This window comes from Mustela nivalis, assembly GCF_964662115.1.
Source record: "Mustela nivalis genome assembly, chromosome: 2".
Lineage (NCBI taxonomy): Eukaryota > Metazoa > Chordata > Mammalia > Carnivora > Mustelidae > Mustela > Mustela nivalis.
In genome coordinates this window covers 27434546-27449084 of record NC_139021.1, presented here as the reverse complement: position 1 = coordinate 27449084, position 14539 = coordinate 27434546, and the positions used below count along the sequence as shown (strand labels likewise).

Sequence of the window (14539 nt, the reverse complement as noted above, 5' to 3'; positions counted from 1 at the left end):
CTGATTACAACTTTCTGAGTACGAGGTGATATAATGGTTGACATTTAAGATGATAATTTTAAGACTATTCAAATATTTGTTTCTTTATTTTATAAAATATTTAGATACTGTTATGGAAGGGAATGTATACTTGGTGACAATATGCCTATATTCTTTTTTTTTAAGATTTTATTTATTTGACAGAGAGAGATCACAAGTGGACAGAGAGGCAAGCAGAGAGAGAGAGAGGAGGAAGCAGGCTCCCTGCTGAGCAGAGAGCCTGATGTGGGACTTGATCCCAGGACCCCGAGATCATGACCTGAGCTGAAGGCAGAGGCTTAACCCACTGAGCCACCCTGGCGCACCTATACCTATATTCTTAATTATGCCACCAAGAATACAATATTAAACTGTTACTCGGTACTTATTTAACAAACAAATGTGGAAGAAATAGGTAGTAAATGATGTGCTAGCTTTAGCAAAACAGTTGGTGACAGGTAGGAGGTTAGTAATAGTACAAGACTCCGTACTCAGCACAAGCCATGGAGTCTGCTTGAGATTTCTCCCCTTCCCTCCCTACTGCCCTTCTCCTTCCCTGACTTGCACTCTCTGCTCTAAAATAAATAAATCTTTAAAAATGTGAATTTGAGAAAAACAATGATCAACAGTATAAGACAGCCATTGCCTTATTTACTAAATTGGTCATAAACGTCCTTTATTAAAACTTCTGAGAAGTCAAGGTATATGAAAATCTAAATCATGGATTTTTTTTCATTTCAATAAAATATTATTGTTGTGTAATGTGGTGTTATTTCAAAAGTAGACTAAAATATTACATGTTCCATTCTTTATATGTTCCATACTCCTTACATTTCCTATTAAGAAGGGCACTCAAGTTTTTTCTTTAACCAGAAATATAATACATGTATGAGTTGTATTGTTTTTATAACATATGCTTAATTCACTTCTTTTCAAAATTTAAGAACAACCTATGACAGTTATTTGTAAGCATGTATATGAGGCAGAAAAACACGTTTTAAAGAAAAAAAATCCATTTAAATCCCCATCCCCATCTTCCTTCTCATTTACTTACTAGATCAATAGTCTTGCAACTAGAAATTTCTCTCTGCTCATGCACACATATTAGCTAATGTAAGTGCATACAGAATTTATTTTTACATAAAAGATATCATATTATTTACATTAATCTGTGAGTCATTATGTTCACTTAATACTATATATTTACATTTCTAAAAACATAAATATAACAAGACATATTTTCAGTGAACAAACAAGTGTACTTTTACAGACAGTGAGATTTTAAAAATACGGTGATGGCTTTAGAGCAATTATTTTATATCTGCATATATCTCCTATTTCAAGCAGCTCACTCCACCTCCACCCTATCACATCAGATAAAGCACATAATTTTAGCCAGTGTATATCTTCCAGTATTTTTATACATGTTCTTATGTCATCCTTGGAAATTAAAATACACTTTTAATAAAATCAATAGTTCAAAAAAGATATCTTTGGGTCAAGAGCCTAGTAAAACAAAACCAAACAGAAGTTTTATTTATATATACTTTTTCTTGGTTTTTGATAATTCCTCAGTGTCAAGATGTACATCTATTACTTGTAAAATTGAATATGAGCAAAATAATACATTCTATTTTAACAATACAGATTTGATATAAAACTTATCATAAGAAGTGATGACAATAATGCTATGTTAGAAAAAGGTTTAGACTTTTTATTTTTTTTTTAAAGTTAGTATGTGCTCATCCAATAACAACTGATGCCTAAACTGCCCTAAGAATTGTTTGATGGATCATCCAAAGTTTGTATTATTTTCTCTTTTCTTACCCTGTCAACATTGTCTTCCTGGAATTTATTATTTTTGACATGTGGCAAATAAAGTAATTCTATTTTAGGAGAAGGAGTTGGAATCTCTACCTGACATGCTCTTATACCTCAGTGTGGCTGCTGTTTGTCTATATGCTTCAATGCCAGCTTTGTATCTTTTTTAAAGTTGAGTAAACTGGAAGTGGGAATATACTGCACTCTGAATCTTTAAATCAGTTTCCTACAGCTTATACTACAGTACACTACATAATATGGTCCCTAACTCTCTCTAGCTGTCACTTTGTGATATGAGAGTGGGTGCGTGTGTGAGTGTGTGAGTGTGTTTAGGTTTGTCAACTGCTCATTCTGCAGGAATCTACAATCCGTAAGAACAGGGGCTCTGTCTGCTTTTATTCCTTGCTGTGTCTCCAGTACTTAGAACACTGCCTGATGCTGAATTGATGGCCCACATATTTCTATTGAATGGATAAACTGTGTTGTTTCAAGAATCAAAAATGTTTGTTAAGACTTTAAGAACCATGGCAAGATTGGGCTACTTGGCATAATACGCTGAAGACAAACTGTTAGCAAGAACAATTTTGTTTGTGATGAGATCTAGCTCAAAATTACTTAATATTTCTTTAGTCCAATCTTAAATATATTGCAATAATCTTAACTTTAGGATAGTAAATGATAGCACACCTTTAATAGAAAACTGTTTTTTATTATTTACTTTGGCTTTTACTTGAGAAAAGATTATGAAATTTGTGGGCACAAAGTATATTCATCCTACTGTCTTCTTTCCTCAAAGTCTTTGAGCAGGAGAGGATGGCGCCTACTACTCAAATGCCTGGAAGGAAAGGAATGGGGAAAAAATAACCAATATGTCATTCCAAGTGACTCAACATTCTTTTCAACTCAAATCAAAGCTTTTTTTCTATGCTTATAAATTACCTAAGCTATAATACATAAGGATTTCCCTTAGCCAGTTCTATTCAGACTTCAGGATTAACTGTAGATTAAAAAAACCAGTATTGCTATTGTGGCTGTGTTTGCATTTATATATAAGTCTAAAACAAATTATTCTATGCTAGAGAAATCATAAATTTACTATGAAATAAAGGTGGGTTTTTTTGTTTGTTTGTTTGTTTTTTAGATGATGATTCTATCTTAACAGGAGTTAGGTAAGTTTGCAATTGGTTTATTCACTTTCACTTCCACAAGTCTCATCAGAGCCAAGTGTAGGGAAACAAAACCATTTTCAACAAACAGGTTAGATTAAAATATTTTCATCATTGCCCATAAAATAGCATAAAAGTAAAATAAACAAATGAAAGGCATTATCTTGCTTATGAAAAATTTTGACTTTGGGATGTATGTGTTTTCCTATTAGCTAAACATCAGTAAATGGCTCGCCTTGCTCCTGAGCCCATCAAAATGCCCACAAATGAACCTGAGTATGTTAACAAGGGTCACAATTACAAAGACACTGCTCATTGGGAAAACTAATCAGACTGTGAAACCTTACAGAATGATTTGTTCCGAACAGATGACATGTTTTTAAGAAATAGTTTTTAACATATGATCTTTGAAGAAGATTAAGACATTAAAGAAAATATCAAGGGTAGAAAGAATTTAGCCACTCTGATTACTTCTTTCTCAGAGACAGTATCTCTGGAAGTCTAATTTTCACTTACCTGCTTACAGTGGAGAAGATGTACAGGAAGGCTTATATTACTCAATTAGTTTATTTAATCTAATAAATTGGTTTACAGACAATCACTTTATAAAGGTAACTATAGATGGAAACATAAATGGGAGTATTTACAGCATGAAGAAATTTTAGTTATCTATGGTGCCCCCATTTAAACAAAGCACTGTGGTAGGGCATGTTCAGGTACAGACATTTTCTGACATCTGATGATTCAATAAAAAAGAAAATGATGAATTAGGTAGGGGTGATGCAGTCAGAATTTTCTTATATGGCAATGGAGTGAAACCCTGAATATGGAAATGTTTAGCTGCATACCCAACATTATAAGTATTTACACTATAACTAATATTCATCAAACCAGAATCAAAAGTATTGAGAAGAAAAATGGTAGCATGGAGAGGTAACTGAATGAAAGGAGATTTAGAATTAAAATTCTAATTAAGAATATAAGAAATATTCAAGAATGCAACACATCCATGAATCAAGAAAGAACTTCCAAAGAAAAAGTAAACGCTATTAACGAAACACATCTGTGACTGTCAGAATAAAATCCCACAGGAATTTTTGTAGAAAAAGTTAAATCTACAGTATGTGTATTAAAAAAAAAAAATCAAACTCTCTCTCTTCACAGATGACATGATACTTTATATGGGAAAACCCAAAAGACTCCACCCCCAAACTACTAGAACTCATACAGCAATTCAGTAATGTGGTAGGATACAAAGTCAGTGTACAGAAACCAGTGGCTTTCTTACACACTAACAATGAAAATACAGAAAGGAAAATTAGAGAATCGATTCCATTTACTATAGCACCAAGAACCATAAGACATCTGGGAATAAACCTAACCAAAGAGGTAAAGGAACTACAGAACACTCATGAAAGAAATTGAAGAAGACACCAAAAGATGGAAGACCATTCCATGCTCTTGGATTGGAAGAATAAACATTGTTAAAATATCTATACTGCCTAGAGCAATCTATACTTTTAATGCCATTCCAGTCAAAATTCCACTGGTATTTTCCAAAGAGCTAGAGCAAATAATCCTAAAATTTGTATGGAATCAGAAGAGACCCTGAATCTCTAAGGAAATGTTGAAAAACAAAAATAAAACTGGGGGCATCAAGTTACCCGATTTCAAGCTTTACTACAAAGCTGTGATCACCAAGACAGCATGGTACTGGCATAAAAACAGACACATAGACCAGTGGAACAGAGTAGAGAGCCCAGTTATGGACCCTCAACTCTATGGTCAAATAATCTTCAACAAAATAGGAAAAAATACACAGTGGAAAAAAGACAGTCTCCTATAAATGGTGCTGGGAAAACTAGACAGCTATATGTAGAAGAATGAAACTCGAACATTCTCTTACACCATACACAAAGATAAACTCGTAATGGATATAAGACCTTAACGTGAAACAGGAATCCATTAGAATCCTAGAGGAGAACATAGGCAGTAACCTCTTCAATATCAGCCACAGCAACTTCTTTCAAGATATGTCTCCAAAGGCAAAGGAAACAAAAGTGAAAATGTACTTTTGGGTCTTCATCAAGATCAAACGCTTCTGCACAGCCAAGGAAACAGTCAAGAAAACAAAGAGGCAACCCACGGAATGGGAGAAGATATTTGCAAATGACAGTACAGACAAAAGGTTGATATCCAGGATCTATAAAGAACTTCTCAAACTCAACACACACAAAACAGACAATCATATCAAAAAATGGGCAGAAGATATGAACAGACACTTCTCCAATAAAGACATACAAATGTCTAACAGACACATGAAAAAATGTTCATCATCACTAGCCATCAGGGAGATTCAAATTAAAACCACATTGAGATATCACCTTACACCAGTTAGAATGGCCAAAATTAGCAAGACAGGAAACAACATGTGTTGGAGAGGATGTGGAGAAAGGGGAACCCTCTTACACTGTTGGTGGGAATGCAAGTTGGTGTAGCCACTTTGGAGAACAGTGTGGAGATTCCTCAAGGAATTAAAAATAGAGGTTCCCTATGACCTTGCAATTGCACTACTGGGTATTTACCACAAAGATACAGATGTAGTGAAAGGAAGGGCCATCTGTACCCCAATGTTTATAGCAGGAATGGCCACGGTCGCCAAACTGTGGAAAAAACCAAGATGCCCTTCATTGGACGAATGGATAAGGAAGATGTGGTCCATATACACTATGGAGTATTATGCCTCCATCAGAAAGGATGAATACCCAACTTTTGGAGCAACATGGATGGGACTGGAAGAGATTACGCTGAGTGAAATAAGTCAAGCAGAGAGAGTCAATTATCATATGGTTTCACTTATTTGTGGAGCATAACAAATAACACGGAGGACATGGGGAGATGGAGAGGAGAAGGGAACTGAGGGAAATTGGAGGGGGAGATGAACCATGAGAGACTATGGACTCTGAAAAACAAGCTGAGGGTTTTGAAGGGGCGGTGGGTGGGAGGTTGGGGGCCAGGTGCTGTGTATTATGGAGGGCACGCATTGCATGGAGCACAGGGTGTGGTGCAAAAACAATGAATTCTGTTACACTAAAAAGAAATTTTAAAAAATCAAAAGTCAAAGAATATGACTAAAATAAATTGGAGAAGAAAATTCAAATGGTCCAAGATTCTATTGATATGATGAAGAAAACATAAGGAATTCCTCCAGTTCTTTGTCAAGTACATCTTCCCCCTCCAACTTTTTCTTCTCTGCTTTTCCATATTTATTTTCTAAGTGGTATGCTTACTTTAGGCTTCTGTCCCTATAACCTATTATAATCTATTATACACATAACATGGACTCATATCTTATTTTTATGTTGCCCTGGTTGAGTCATGTCAACATATCTTCATTGCACATAGAACAGAATCTGTGGTTTTCCAACCTTAGTTCTTGTCAACAGTGTTCAGTTCATTTACACTGAGTTACTTTCAGTTCTTCAGACATACAAACTCCTCTTCTACCTTGGGGTTTTAACCCCAAGGTAGAAGATAAAATACACATATGTTTGTGTCTCCTCATAAGATTGGCTCTTCATCTTTCATGTCTGTGTTTGAATTTTACTTCCTCAGAGATGTCTTAATAAAAGATGTTTCCTTGCTATTGTCTTTCATTGTGCTCATCCATTTGTGATGGCTATGTAAAATGGTATAGTCACATTGTAAAATTCCTTGGCAGTTTCTTATAAACTTAAAATATACTTATCTGATGACTTAGTAATTTTTATCCTGTTCTCCTCTTATATTTAGCCTGTGCAATTTCCTCAGTTTGAAACTGCATGGTCATAAGATAGGTATATATTTAACTTAATAAAAATGTCAGGGTCTGTGTCCCCAAATAGTTGAATAATCGCATAGTACACACAGCAACATAGTAAGACTTCCAGTTTCTCCATAGTCTTAACTATAGTTAGCAAGCAGTGTTAGACTTTTTAATTTTCCTCATTCAAACGGGTGTGAAGTGATAGTTTTCAGGTACATTTCCATGTTTACTAATAATATTGAAACCTTTTCATATGCATATTGGCTATTTCTTTTCCTTAAAGATTATTGTCTTTGTCATTGGAATGTTCTCATCTGGATTAAACTCCTTGCTAATACATATCATTCTAAGTTTTTTAAAAGATTTATTTATTTATGGTAGATAGAGAGTACATAAGTGGGAGGGGCAATGGTAGATAGAGAGTACATAAGTGGGAGGGGCAAAGGGAGAGGAAGACAGAGACTCTCAAGTGGACTCAGCATTCAGTGCAGAACTCAATGCAGAGCTCAATCTCATGATCCTGAGATCATGACCTAGCTGAAATCAACAGCTGGACACAACCAACTGAGCCTTCCAGGTACCTCTATTCTAAATCTGATCTCAGCCTTTTAATGGAGTTTTCATACTCTTAAATGTGTCTTTTGTGAACTCCATGGCTTTAATTTTAATGAAGAAAATTTTGTTAATTTTTAAAATCACCATTCATGTTTTTCAGTTGTTACAGAAGTCACTAACACAATATTTAAAAAAATATATCCTAAGTTTACTTCTAGAAGTTCTGTAGGTTTAATTTTTAGGTCTAGGACTATGATCCATCACAAAATAGCTTTGTTGTACAGTATGAAGTATGGTTCTAAATTCACTATTTCCTTGTACTTAATCAGTTTTCCATCACCATTTTTTGAAAATATTTTCATCTTTCCCTTGATTTACTTCAGCGGCGTGTTAAAAAATTAAATCAAAACAAAACAACTTGGTAAGTGTATATATATTTAGACTTATTCTGGTGATTTAAAAAAAAATGAGTAAGCCAATACTGCACTGTGTTGATAAGTGTAGCTTTGTTGTAAAACTTGAAAAATAATTAGTTTACATTTTCTACTTTGTTCTCATTTATCAAGATGGTTCCAGCACTCCTAAGACATTTTATTTCCATAAAATCTTAGAATCAACTTGTCAGTATGTATTTTAAAAACTAGCAAAAATATTGATTCAAATACATCAAGGGGAGATATGTGTATGTATCCTAATTGATTCACAATCTAATCAACATCCTTGTTTGCTTTTCTAATGCATAGTATATATATACACAAAATATATGAAATATATGTAATATGACAGACATATATGCATATATTGCATATTAATATTTATATATTTAGTAATCACATATAACATGCATATGTGTATTATATATATATATATTTTTTATATACCCACATATATGAAAAGAGAGAATAAGGAATGGACACTATGTGAAGACACATACACCACATTTTAGAAAATTATTAATAATTATTTAACTGAAGAAAAATGTGGTATTGGCACATGACCTGGAGAAATGGATGAATAGAATAAAATAGAAATCCCAGAAAGTACCAACATCAATATGGAAACTTGCGTGGTGTATAGTACAGATGAGATTGATACTCTTTGGGAAGTTATCAACTACTTAAGAGTTGATTGTGGAATGATAGGTAATCCACAGGAAACAAGATAAAATTGGATTCTTACTTCACACAGTTGATAAAACATCTATGCAAAGACAATGTATACATTAATTTCATATGGATTAAACAATAATTTAAAGTATAAGACTATATAGGAGAATATCTTTATAGTTTCTATGTAATAATTTCTATATACTGTAAAAAATAATTGTCTATTGTAATGATTGCCTGGCTTTTATTAGTTTAGTCTTTTTCTATATGATTTGAGTTGGAATTTTTTTTAAAGATCTGGATTATAAGGGTGCCTGGGTGGCTCAGTGGGTTAAAGCCTCTGCCTTCTGCTCAAGTCATGATTTCAGGGCCCTGGGATCAAACCCTGCAATAGGATCTCTTCTCAGCAGGGAGCCTGTCTCCTCCTATCTCTCTGTCTGCCTCTCTGCTTACCCGTGATCTCTGTCTGTCAAATAAATAAATAAATAAATCTTTAAAAAAAAAAAAAGATCTGGGTTATATCTTTTGTCAGAGAAAAAAGAGAGAGAGAGAGAGAGAGAGAGAGAGAAAAGAGGAAGAGGAAGAGCAGTTACTAATGCACCAAATTCAGGACAGACTTAAATCCAAAGAGAGATGATAAGAATATGAGGGATTCATAAAGGTTTTATTTGAATTCTGATATTTTATTTTTTAAATCTTTTTTTTCTCATGACTGTTTTGAATTATTCACTTCTTATTTAGAATTAATTACTTAAATAAAACTCAATGTCAATGTTGCACTTCATGCTATAGTTTTAAAATTAGGCATTTGTCCAGAAGTATAGCATGATGTACTTTTCTTGCTTTGAGAATGTTCACATTACTCTTTTTGGTGTTGTTTATAAAACTGACAGTAGCAATTTTTCACAGATGAGTGTAATAATATTACAAGTGTAATAATAAGGCATGGACAATAAATCCCTACTAGATATTAAACCCCAAGTTATGAAAACTTTCTCTATTTCTCCATTATAAACTTTTAAAACCAAAATAAAGAATTGGGTCCTTATTATGTTATATCGATTTCAGAGTTATAATGTTTATAAATTGTTTTGTTTTTATTTAGAAGTGCCAAAGAGAAAATATACAACCTATACAGAAACTTTATGATTTAAAGATATTATTTTATACAGTAAATTTAAATTTCTTAGTCCAGAGATATTTTTTAAAGTATTGAATTTTACAACAGTCACTATCTGATGCTTTGTAAAATGGTATTAAAGCAGTAAAATTTCTATTTAAAATTAGGATGCTATTTCTAAGAAAAATACAAGATAACCAAAATCCCAAAAGTCTCAGATAGTATAATGCAATAATTAATAAGGGCATTTCTTTATAAGTATTATCATTTAGTTAAAAGCAATATTACATAAGCCAATTCATAGGGAAATGCTACAGTTTTCACATACTGCAGGCATAACTTCTATCACCAGAGCAGTGACTGGGTACTGATAGAGAAGAGCACATAATATTTCTAAGGATTATGAATAAAATTATCTCTGTTAATCAGGCTTGAAAACCAATAACTGAAGGCTTATAGGATATAATACTGCTCTGTGATTGAGAACAGCCTTCTGAGCCTTGTTATTATGGATTAAGTTGTTAGGCGAAAAAAACCTCTATAATAAGGTAAAAAACAATGTATATAGTATATTGATACTGTATATATTTGGACTTATTCAATTCCAATAATCATACAGGAGAATATATCCCTTATTATTTAAAAATTACACTCACATAATTAATTGTTAGGATGATTGGACTAAAGAAATATCATATCGATATGTTAATGTATAAAACTGTAATATTATGATAGATGATTACATTTTTAGAAGCTAATTTTTTTTTAAAAAGGTATGGTTTGGGCATTCACATTTTGATTTTATTTACTATATAACTGAAATGATGTTATTTCTACTTAGTCAGCATTGTAGAAAAAACCATGATAATAGTAACAATGGTACCTCTTTTATAGAAGGATAATCACCATGTCCAAGAATTTAGTTAAAGAGACACAAGTAAAATCCTGGATTTTATTCTTAGTTAAAGAAAGAAAGAAAGAAAGAAAGAAAGAAAGAAAGAAAGAAAGAAAGAAAGAAAGAAAGATAGATACACACAAATAGAACTTTCTTCCTTTAATTTTTAGTTTCTTTTTGAAAACTATGATGCTACCATAGGCTTGCCACTCAATATATTATGGTGCATGGATTTGACATATAACCCAACAATAAGTGTAGTTTGTTTTTGTTTTTCTGGAATTGACCCAAACTTTGGAGGGAGATATGTGTGTATACACATACATATATCTCTATATCTATCAATATCTGTATGTATCACTAATCAGTTTTAAGAATAGTTTAAGTAAGCTTCAAACTTCCAGAATAAATATTTGCTGCTTCATGGAGAAAGTCTATTTAAGAATAAAAATAATAGTAATCAATAAAAGAAAACGAGACAGATGGCTGGTGACATTTGAACATACGAATCCCGCTATGCATGAAACCAGCTTTTCTGATTGCACTTGCCACTTACAAAAACCAACATCTCCTTTTTCTCTTCAGATATCTTGGATTGTGGCCTGCTACTTATGATTAAAATATTAGTAGCCAACATGAAGATGAAAGTTTTCTATATTTTACAGATGAAGCAATTATAAGACTCAGAATGGTTACATAACTTAACCAAATCAGATACATTGTAGTGAAGGTCAAACTATTGTATTCAGATGGTAGATTTCTTAACATTTCTCATCTTTTATAATGTTTAAAGCTTCATGGTAGTGTACACAAAGAAAATTTTATTTTTGAAATCTTTGGTAAAATACAGGAATCTTTATCTGACATATTTAACACTCATCTTCTTATTTGTTAAAATGCCTCAGTTCTTACTATGCCACAGAATGCTAGAGCTATATAAAAATAAATATAAACATTGTTTTTTCTCTCTTTGGCTAGAGCAGGAAACTCTGTATTTTCCTTCCAGGTTTTATAGTTTTCTGATGAAAAACACATATTCAAGATAATCCCTTATGATACCTTTACAAATCAGTGAAATTATGGATTTGAAAAGATGTCTCTATTCCTAGGAAATTTTCTTCCTAGGGGAAAAAAAAATCACGAGGAGTTTCTAATATAGTAGAGACAGATTAATAGATATTACCTCTAATCAAATGCTATAGTTTTGTCTACTGAGTGTTTATCTTAATGACATTACTCATGAGAACCACAAAATACAAATCATTAATATTATGAGAGTATGCACTACTCTGAAAAATATTAAAACTTATGACCTTTTATAATCATAAATACATATGCTAAATCACATAGACTTACATATGTCTGAAAAAGATCCACATTTATAGAAATGACATTTTTTTCCATAGGCCATTCATTTTATGAAAGTGAAATTCTCATAACATTTTATATCTTTTGTGTTTTTACAAAATATATGAATGGTTCATCAAAAGGGAAATGAACATAGGCTTAGTTAACTTCTGGGAGATTTCCTGTATCTTAACTTAATATCAAGAAATATGTTAGAAGTATGAATGTTCAAGAGAAGGAGGTATAGGGATATTTGTATACATGGTTTTTGGACATTTCCAGGTAAGGAACTGTCTCTTTCAACCATATTTATTTTCTAGTTCTAGCAAAAAGTCATAACTTTGTCATGGGCATATAGGATGAAAAATAATTTACATTAAAACATTAAAAGATGATTTATAATTTATTAAGAAATATGTTTCCATACACTTATAGTAAAACATGTTGAGTTATTTTCTCTGAAGGAAGACCATTAATATGAAAAAATATTTATTAAAATTTATGTAGTTAATTATATAATATTAAATACTTTATTAGAATAATATAATAAACAAATAATATATTATATATTATATATAATAATATATATATTTGTTGATATATATTATTGATGTTGATATATATATATGTTGATATATATAGTTGAAATATATTTGTTGATAATATATATTTGTTGATATTTTCTTATAGAGTTTTTCTTACAAACATAAAATATATTTTGAATGTATTCTTATATGTGTCACCTTAAAATATTAATCATTCATGATGATATTTATATAATTACAGCCTATTTGGCCCTTGAATATACCTTAAAATGCTGGTATGAAAATAAAAAGCTGGTCAGCTGAATATATATATATATATAATCTATAAATATATATAAATAATATGTATAAGATAAATATATACATAAATATATAAACATAATACAATATATCTTTAAATTTAATATAGATACATATAATTTCATGTGACATTTATAATTCAGTTAGTATTTATGCAGTACTCTCTATGTGTCTAACACTCTTTTGGCACTGGGGATATATCAGTGACCAAAACCAAAAATCCTTTTCCATACAGCTCTTACTTTTATAGGAAAGACAAAATAAAAGCTGAATAAGTGATATATTTGACATGACTAGTACATTAAGGAAGAAAGGCAATAAAGTGATAAACACTAATGGGTGTGTGTGTGTGTGCGCACACACATTGGTGTGCTGGGCCCACAGGGAAGATGACATGTAACTAATAGCCTGAAGGATGATGAAATTTGGCTGAGGAGTACACCTGTCATAAAGCAAAGTGAATAAAAGGTTCTGAAGCGAGACCATGTGTGAATCAGATTAGAAAGATGAGGAAGGGGCAGCCGTTATGATCTTGTAGATCTGCTATTGTTAAGAACTTCCATTTTTATTCTGAATGAGATGAGAAGGCATTGCAAATTTTGGAGAAGATTGGCATGATATATTTTTCATTTAAATGATCACTGTAGGGGTGCCTGGGTAGCTTAGCTGGTTAAGTGTCCAGCTCTTGATTTCCGCTCAGGTCATGATCTCAAGGCTGTGAGACAGCCCAGAGTCAGGCACCTGTGCTGGGTGTGGAGCCTGCTTAAGATTCTTTCTCCCCCTCTGCCCTTCCCCAACTCCTCCCTCTCTAAAAAAACAGAAAAGAAAAGAAAATAGAATTGCCAGATGATCTGCAATCCCAATTTATATTAGGATATATATATCCCCAAAAATGATATCAAAATCTCAAAGAGATATCTGCTTTCCCATGTTCATTGCAACACTATTCACAATAGCCAAAAACCAAAGTATCCATCAACAGATGAACACAATATACATACAATACAATATTACTCAGCCTTAAAAAAAGGAGGAAATCCTGCCATTTGCAACAACAATGAACCTGGAGTACATTATGCTAAGTGAAATAAGCTAGTCACAGAACAACCACCACTGCATGTTACTTGAGAGCAAGCATGAGGTCTCTCATGGATTGACAGATCATTTCTTTCTGGTTCTAAACATAGGTCTTTTGACTGTGAGCAGACTACAGCATTATAAATCAGCATTTGTTTGAGTCTGAGAAGCTATGAACAAAAGCAAGAGGAAAGGGAGAAGGTGGCATAATCTGTACAACAGATCACTTATTTAGGTGACTCCTGTCCATTGAAAAGGGACCAGATGCCTTTGTCCAATCTAATGGAAAATTATGCAATTGAAGAGCCATGAGAAACAAAACAAAAAAAAAATAAAAACACACATTTGAAATTCCTTCTGATGTTTGATGCTTTCTGTTCACTAACCCTTTTCTGTTTTTACACTGGTTCAGTGTTCAGGATCTAGGGACTGGCTGTATCTTGGTCTGATATACTTTGATCAGTATAAGAGATTTCTCTGCCTTATTCCCAAACTTTACATTTTTCTCTCACTACTGTGTTTTACTTTTCTTTTTCTTTTTTTTTTTTTTTTGAAGGTGTCAGCCCTTGTTTCCTGTCTCTGTTTCCTAAACAGACATGTATTCTTTAATTTATGTTCAGAGAGCTGTCTTCCCTCTGTCTGAGAGGAGCTACTCAGGTATAAGTCACATGCCTCTTCTAGTTTTATATCTAAAAGCTTTATGTGAAAATTGTCAAACATCTCCTCTTAAATCACTATTTCACAGGGCTTACCAACCCCCCCCCCAAAAGTCTATATATTGGCT

The 14539-nt window shown here is 32.5% G+C and overlaps 1 long non-coding RNA gene across 1 annotated transcript in view; it reads right to left on the bottom strand.

Annotated features, from left to right (window-relative positions):
- Positions 1-2527: 2527 nt before the first annotated feature.
- The window catches only part of LOC309859413, a 169083-nt gene continuing 157071 nt past the window's right edge, over positions 2528-14539 (bottom strand). The window contains exon 5 of the long non-coding RNA XR_014308675.1: positions 2528-2674. This is a non-coding gene — a long non-coding RNA (uncharacterized lncRNA). The remainder of the gene's footprint in view (positions 2675-14539) is intronic.